This window comes from Chrysochloris asiatica, unplaced genomic scaffold, assembly GCF_000296735.1.
Source record: "Chrysochloris asiatica unplaced genomic scaffold, ChrAsi1.0 scaffold00314, whole genome shotgun sequence".
In the NCBI taxonomy this organism is placed as follows: Eukaryota; Metazoa; Chordata; class Mammalia; order Afrosoricida; family Chrysochloridae; genus Chrysochloris; species Chrysochloris asiatica.
In genome coordinates this window covers 2703172-2710488 of record NW_006408832.1, presented here as the reverse complement: position 1 = coordinate 2710488, position 7317 = coordinate 2703172, and positions in this window count along the sequence as shown.

Below are 7317 nucleotides of genomic sequence, written 5' to 3'. Positions count from 1 at the left end.
GATTTGTTGAATGTAAAACTGCTGACCTGCCCTGTAACTTTCACTCAATCCATAATACAAACCTTAAAATAAAAAAGAAATGGAATGCATAAAGATTAAAACCCTAGGCATTAGTAAGGTGAAACTGACTTGCATTGGCCATTTTGAATCTGACAACCATATGGCATGCTATGCTAAGAACTGCGAATTAAAAAGGAACGGAGGCTTCCGGTTTGGGAGCAGGAGAAGCAGAGGCACACAAAACACAGAGAAGGCGCTTTGTGGGGACAGCTTCCGTGCTTTCCGTCTAATATAAAGTGGGGGCGTCAGTTCTCAGCACCCACCAGTGGAGAAATCGGATTGTGGTGAGAATACGCCACAATTTCGGAATGGATTGGGGAGCTGCCTGTGGGCCCCTCAGCCTGGGCTGCGATCAGAGGGCGGGGCCACAGCCAAGCTGATACAGCGCTAAAATCACGGAGCCGCATCTTGAAAAAGAGATGTGACAGCTTTTTTCACTTCTCTTTCCTCCTTTCCCCTGTTGCACCACTTTGTCCAGCCCGGACACCTTCAGCTTGATGGGAGCGCACCCCCAGAAGGGTCCAGCATTGTGCTCACAGGGTACAGTTTTCCCACGGTGCCAAGAGGAAATCTCTGGAAGACCCAGTAGTCCCACAAACTAATCTTTTGGCTGATTCTTCCCATGTCTGACTCTAGGACTCAGCCATAAATGTGACCTGGGTGGGACCCTTTATTCCTGCCTCACCTAACAAGAGACAGCAGGTCTGGCCATACAGCTAAACCATATGTGCACCTTGTAAAACCCCAACATGAAAGGCAAGTGCCAACACTAACTACTATATACAAGGACGCAGTTATTTTGAGAATTACGCTATGCATACACAAATACCTATATAAAAATAGCAGACAATCATTCTTCCATTCATTTCTCAATATCTTATCTGCAGATCTCCACGGTGGTGACTAGAGGAGGGGACTGAGCAAATGAACACCCCCACCTACCTGAGAAGGTTTCTACTGTGTACACACACTGACCTGTGTAGCAAAGACTACTGGACAGTTGATATGGTTTTATTTTTGTTTTGAGGTGTTGATTTCTGTCTCTGCTTTTATATTGTTTCTGATTTTGGTACTTTTGGTCTCACTTTCTCTCTCTACATTACCCAAGAAGAGACAGCAATCGTGGCCATATAGCCAATCTATAAGCATAGTCCATAATAACCCACCATCCTGACAGGATCCAATATCAGCTGCTAGGCATTACACAGATAGCCAACACTCCTAAGATACCTTGCAGCTGAGTAATAAAAGATGTGATAAGGGATGCCTATTTCCAGATCACATCCACCAGGAGACACTCAGTAAGCTTAACAACACAGCAACATGCACTCATTTAATCATTGAAAACACATCTAACTATTGAAAATGTCCAAGAAAAAAACAACAAAATATCTCAGCACATGTCCAAAACCAGAAAAGAGTAACTGAGACAAATGAGCTTGAGGCAGACATAGACTTTCCATTAAAAGAAGAGCAGGCTTTGGATCTGCCTGAGAAGGAATTCACAAGAAAGATGAGGAGAGAAATCCAAATGCCTCACAGAGGGGTTGAGGAAAATAAGGAAGACGTGCTACAGGAACAATGAAACAAGATAGATGTAGCATTGAAAACAATTCAAAACCTGCAAAAAGAGTTCATTAGTCTCTGTCTGCATACCTCAACTCTGGTGACTTGAGGGGGTGCCTCAGCAAGTGGATATTCCCTCCTACCCCCGGAAGGTTCTCCTACAATACGCACAGATCTGCTTGCCATAGAGCACCGGGCCCAGACTCAAATAAGTGGGAGGAGTCAACAGCAACAGCCCTGGGCTATTTCTCAATAGTAGAAACACCTGAATTGGCTTAAATTCATTAAGGAAAGACAGACAGAAAAGGAAAAAAAGAGGCCTAAAATTAAATCTTGAATTATATCATAAGGAGCAATGGCAACACCTAAAATTTCTCAAGTGGCCATGAAGGCAAGAAGCTAAAAACTGGTGTTAAAGTCTTACTCATATTTTGCTACATTTTTTTTTTTTCCAATTATAGACTTTAGTATCCAATCTGGTTTTTGTTATTGCTGCTTTTTTGTTGTTTGTTTTTAATTTTGTTGTTGTTGTTGTTGTTGATTTTGTTTTGTCTATTGGTCCCCCTTTTACCCGGAGGTACAAATTCATACCCCAAACCACGTGCATTTGAAGATATACTAAACGTCCACATGAGGAGAGATGCGAACTTGGGAAAGAGGAAATGACAGACGCTGCAGAGAAACACACCACACTGGAAAGAAAAATATTAAACAACAAATGTTGTTGTCTCTTTGAAAGAAAAATCTCAGAAGAGAAACAGCACTTAAATATTCAGCTGAGTAAATCTTTTATTAACTAAATAATGTCTTCAAATTCAAAGGGTATACTTTGTCAGGAGAAAAAGCATTACAAATTATTTTGCCCAAGAATTTCCTTGTGAAACCACTAAACTAAGAGGAAGGAATCATACATTTAAATTTTTGTATGAAAATGGGAAGTTCGCGTGGCTCAGGCTTCCCTACACATCTCCTAACAGAAGTTACTAGACATTTTAGATACAAGTAGAGATGAACATGTGAGTGAAGGCTCTTACTCCCAGATGTCCCTAAATCACAGATGTCCCTAAATCACAGAAGAATAAAACTCACAGAGGTATACAAACACAGGACTTCTTATTAATGTTACTTGGATAGAAGTAAAATAATGCAATAAATAAGTAGATAAACATAAAAAATAACTGGTGATAAACTTTGCACTTTTACTTTGAGTAATTTGAATCACACTAAGCCTAAACTTACCTGCCTCATGAGAGAAAGACTAGGTTTTCTGTTGTGGTAAATATTACAGTATTGGAAACCCAATACAAGGTTGCTATGAGTCAAAAGTAACTCAATGGCAAACCACCACCACCACCACCACCAAGCCTACACTGTGTGAATAGTTATTCCAGAATAAAAACATATATGCCATATGTCTTCTTAAAGTTTAAAAATAAAAATGCCACCTGCAAAATCCAGAAGTAAAAAACGGTGCTGTGGGGCTGTTTTTAAAATGTCCTCATCTGTTATGAGAGAGAATTGTTGTGGTGAAGTGCCATCGAGTCGGTTCCGACCCATAGTGACCCTGTATAGGGTTTTTTGAGGAGCAGCTGGTGAGCTTGAACTGCCGACCTTGCAGTTCAAATGGCTTTACAGTCTGGCGCATTAACCCACAGCACCACACCAGGTCTCCATGAGAAAGAATAAATCCTTTCAAAACATGAAAGAAGTTGAGGAAAATGACTCTAATCTTTAAATATGTTGTGTTTTCTTAACTATGGCAGGATCTTTCAATAAATAATATCTATTAGTGTAATTTTTACCAGAATTACATATTTTGTTTTGCATTAAAAACGAATGAGCAAAACTACAATTATCCTTCTCTAATCCATCATGAGACAGTTGGGAAAAGAGATTATTTACAAATAAGTAATAGTTAGACAAGTTATATTCATATCAGAAACAATAGATGGCAAAATATTTTTTAAAAAGTAAATCATAAAAAAGAATACTATAAAGATACAAGTAAATAAAAATTGTATAAACTATTGCATTTATTCTTGTTGTTGCTGTTGTTAAGTACCGTGGAGTCGGTTCCGACTCATAGTGACTCTGCACAGGGTTTCTGAGGCTGTACATCTTTACAGGAGCAGAACGCCTCATCTTTCTCCTGCAGATCCACTGGTAGTTTCGAACTGCTGACCTTGAGGTTGGCAGCCCTACTCGTAACCACTATGCTACCAGAACTCTGCCATCAAGTCAGTACCAACTCATAACAATCCTATGCACAACAGAATGAAACACTGTCTGGTCCTGTGCCAACCGCAAAGAGCCCATTGCTGCTGCCATTGCGCCAATCCATCTTGTTAAAGGTCTTCCTCTTTTTCTCCAATCTTCCACTTTATAAAACATGATATCCTTCTCCAAGGACTGGTCCCTCCTGATAATATGTCTTAAGTATGAGAGACTAAGTTTGGCTATGTTGGCTTTCAATGAACAGTCTGGCTGTACTTCTTCCAGCACAGATTTGTTTGTTCTTTTGGCAGTCCATGGTACTTTTAATATTCTCCTCCAACACCATAACTCAGATGCATCAGTTCTTTATTCACTGTCTAACATTCATATACACATGAGGCTATTAAAAATATCATGGCTTGGGTCAGGCAGACCTTAGTCCTCAAACTGATATCTATGCTCTTAAACACTTTAAAGAGGTCTTATGTAGCAGCATTGACTAACACAATACATCAATTAATTCTTGACTGCTGCTTCCATGAAAGTTGATGGTTGATTCAAACAAAATGAAATCTTTGAAAATGTTAATCATCTCTCCATTTATATGGTCATTGTTTATTGATCCTGTGGTAAGTATTTTTGTTTTCTTTATATTGAAATGTAAACCATACCAATGGCTGTGGTCTTTGACCTTCATGGAATTACATAATTTTTAAAGTGATTTTATTTTTTCTATTAATTCTCTTTGAACTTGCAAATTGTACTAAAAAATAAACATATAAAATCATATTTTAACCTCACCTCCAGGTGTTTATTAATCTATGTTGTTGTGGTTGCTGTTGTTAGGTGCCATTGAGTCAGTACCAACTTCTGGTGAGCCTATCCACAACAGAATGAAATACTGCCCGGTCCTAGGCTAACCTCAAAATTGTTGCCTCGCTTGAGCCCATTGATGCTGCCACTTTGCCAATCCATCTCGCTGGGGGTCTTTCTCTTTTTCTCTGACCCTCCACCTTACCAAACATGGTATCCCTCTCCAGCAACTGGTACCTCCTAACAATATATCTAAACTATGAGAGACGAAGTGTGGCCATCCTGGCCTCCAAAGAGCACTATGTGTGGACTTCTTCCAACACAGATCTGATTGTTTTTGTGGCAGCCCATGGTACTTCCAATTTTGTCCTCCAACACTGTAACTCAAATGCATCAATTCTTCTACAATCTTCCTTATTCACTGTCCAACTTTTGTACGCATATGAGGTTCACTGAAATACAATGGCTTGAGTCAGGTGCACCTTAGTCCTCAAACTGACATTTTAACTCTTCAACACTTTAAAAAGGTCTTTGCAGCAGATTTTCCTAATGCAATACATAGTTAGATTTCTTGACTGCTGCTTTCATGAGTGCTGATAGTTGATCTAAGAAAAATGCAGTCTTTGACAACTTCAATCTTTTCCCCATTAGTAAGAATGTTGTTTATTGGTCCAGTAGTGAGGATTTTTGTTTTCTTTATATTGAGATGCAATCATGTGGAAGGCTATGGTCTTTGATCTTCATCAGTAAGTATTTTAAGTCCTCTTCACTTTCAGCAAGCAAGGTTGTATCATCTGTATATCGCAGGTTGTTAATGAGTCTTCCTCCAATCCTGATGCCGTGTGTTTCTTCATAGAACCTAGATTCTTGGATTATTTGCTAAGCATACAGCTTGAGTAAGTATAGTGAAAGAATACAACATTGCCACACATCTTTCCTAATTTAAAACCCTTCAGTGTTCCCATGCTCTGTTCAAACAACTGCCTCTTGGTCTATGTTTCCTGATGAGCACAATTAAGTGTTCCAGAATATTCATACTTTGCAATGTTGTCCATAGCTTGTCATGATCCACACAATTGAAGGCATTTGCATAGTCAATAAAGCACAGTTAACACCTTTTTTGTATTCACTGCTTTCAGCCAAGATACATTTGACATCAGCAATGATATCCCTCGTTTATGTCCTCTTCTGAATATGGCTTGAACCTCTGGAAGTTCTCTGCCAATGTAGGGTTGAAAACGGTTCTGTATTGTCTATGTAGCTTTATAAATATACCTCTTGTTCCTTCTTTCCACTTTTCCTTGTTTTCCTTTCCTGTCAGTCCTGTTGCATCCTCTAAAAAGATGTATTGAGTTTTAAACCTTGGTCCCTTTAAGGTGACTTTGCTTATAATTTGGTCTTTGAAATAGTTATGAGTTAGCATTAAATCCTACCAAGAAGGGGGGTTCTATTCTAATCTATGTGATGCCCTATAAAACAGAAAAGACAATGGGTCTGATGGGGAAAGGCACCATATGATGCTGTAGTCACAAGCCAAGGGATCCCAAGGACCACTAGAGGCTGATTGTGACAAGAAAGATAGTTTCCATAGAACCTTCAGAGATAGCATGGACTGTCCGACACCCTGGATTCGGACTTCTGGTCTCCAGAACTGTGAGACAATACATTTCTGTCCTTATAAGTCCTCCAGTGTTGACATTTGGTTATGGTAGCTTTAGAAAATGATTACACTCCTTTTGTTCTCTGGTGCTGCTATAACAGAAACATCACAAATGCATTTCTCTCACAGTTTAGGAGACTACAAGTTTGATTTCAGGGTTTCTGACATGGGGGAAGGTTTTCTTTCTCTGTTGGCTCTGGGAGAAGGTCCTTGTCTCTTGTCAGCATCTTTGGGTTTGGTGTCCCCTACATATCTCCATGTGTCTTGGCATCAACTTTCTCCTGGATCTAAGAAGTGCACAGTACAAGGACCCTGAATGCAAATGATTAGTTCCACTCCTGGCTCTTCTTATTTGGTGGTACTGAGGTCCCTCTCTGTCTACTTCCCTCTCCCTATCCCTTGTAAGATCAAAAGTGATACAGGCCACACCCCAGGGAAACTCCCCTTACATGGGGTAATGGGTGTGACCTGAGTAAGAATGTTGTACCCCACCACTTGTCTATCAATTTGTTGTACTGTGGTGCCTTGTGAGTTGCTGTAATTCTGAAATCTATGTCACTGGTATATTAAATACCAGCAGGGTCACCCACGGTGAACAGGTTTCAGATGAGCTTCCAGATGAAGACAGACTAGGAAGAAGGAGTGACTAACTACTTCCAAATATTTAGTCACTGAAAATCTTATGAAGAGCAGAGAAACACTGTCAGATATAGTGCCAGAAAGTGAGCACCACATGTTGGAAGGCATTCAAAAAGCAACTGGGGAAGAACTGCCTCCTCAAAGTAGACTTGACCATAATGACAAAAAAGAAGTAAAGCCCGTGGGAGAAAAGCCCATGGGAGCTTCATTGGCTGATGGGGCACAACTCAAAATGAAGAGAAACAGCTGTAAACATCCATTAAAAATTGGAATGTATGAAGTATGAATCTGGGAAAATTGGAAGTTGTCACAATGAAATGGAACATGTAAACATCGATATCTTAGGCATTAGTGAGCTGAAATGG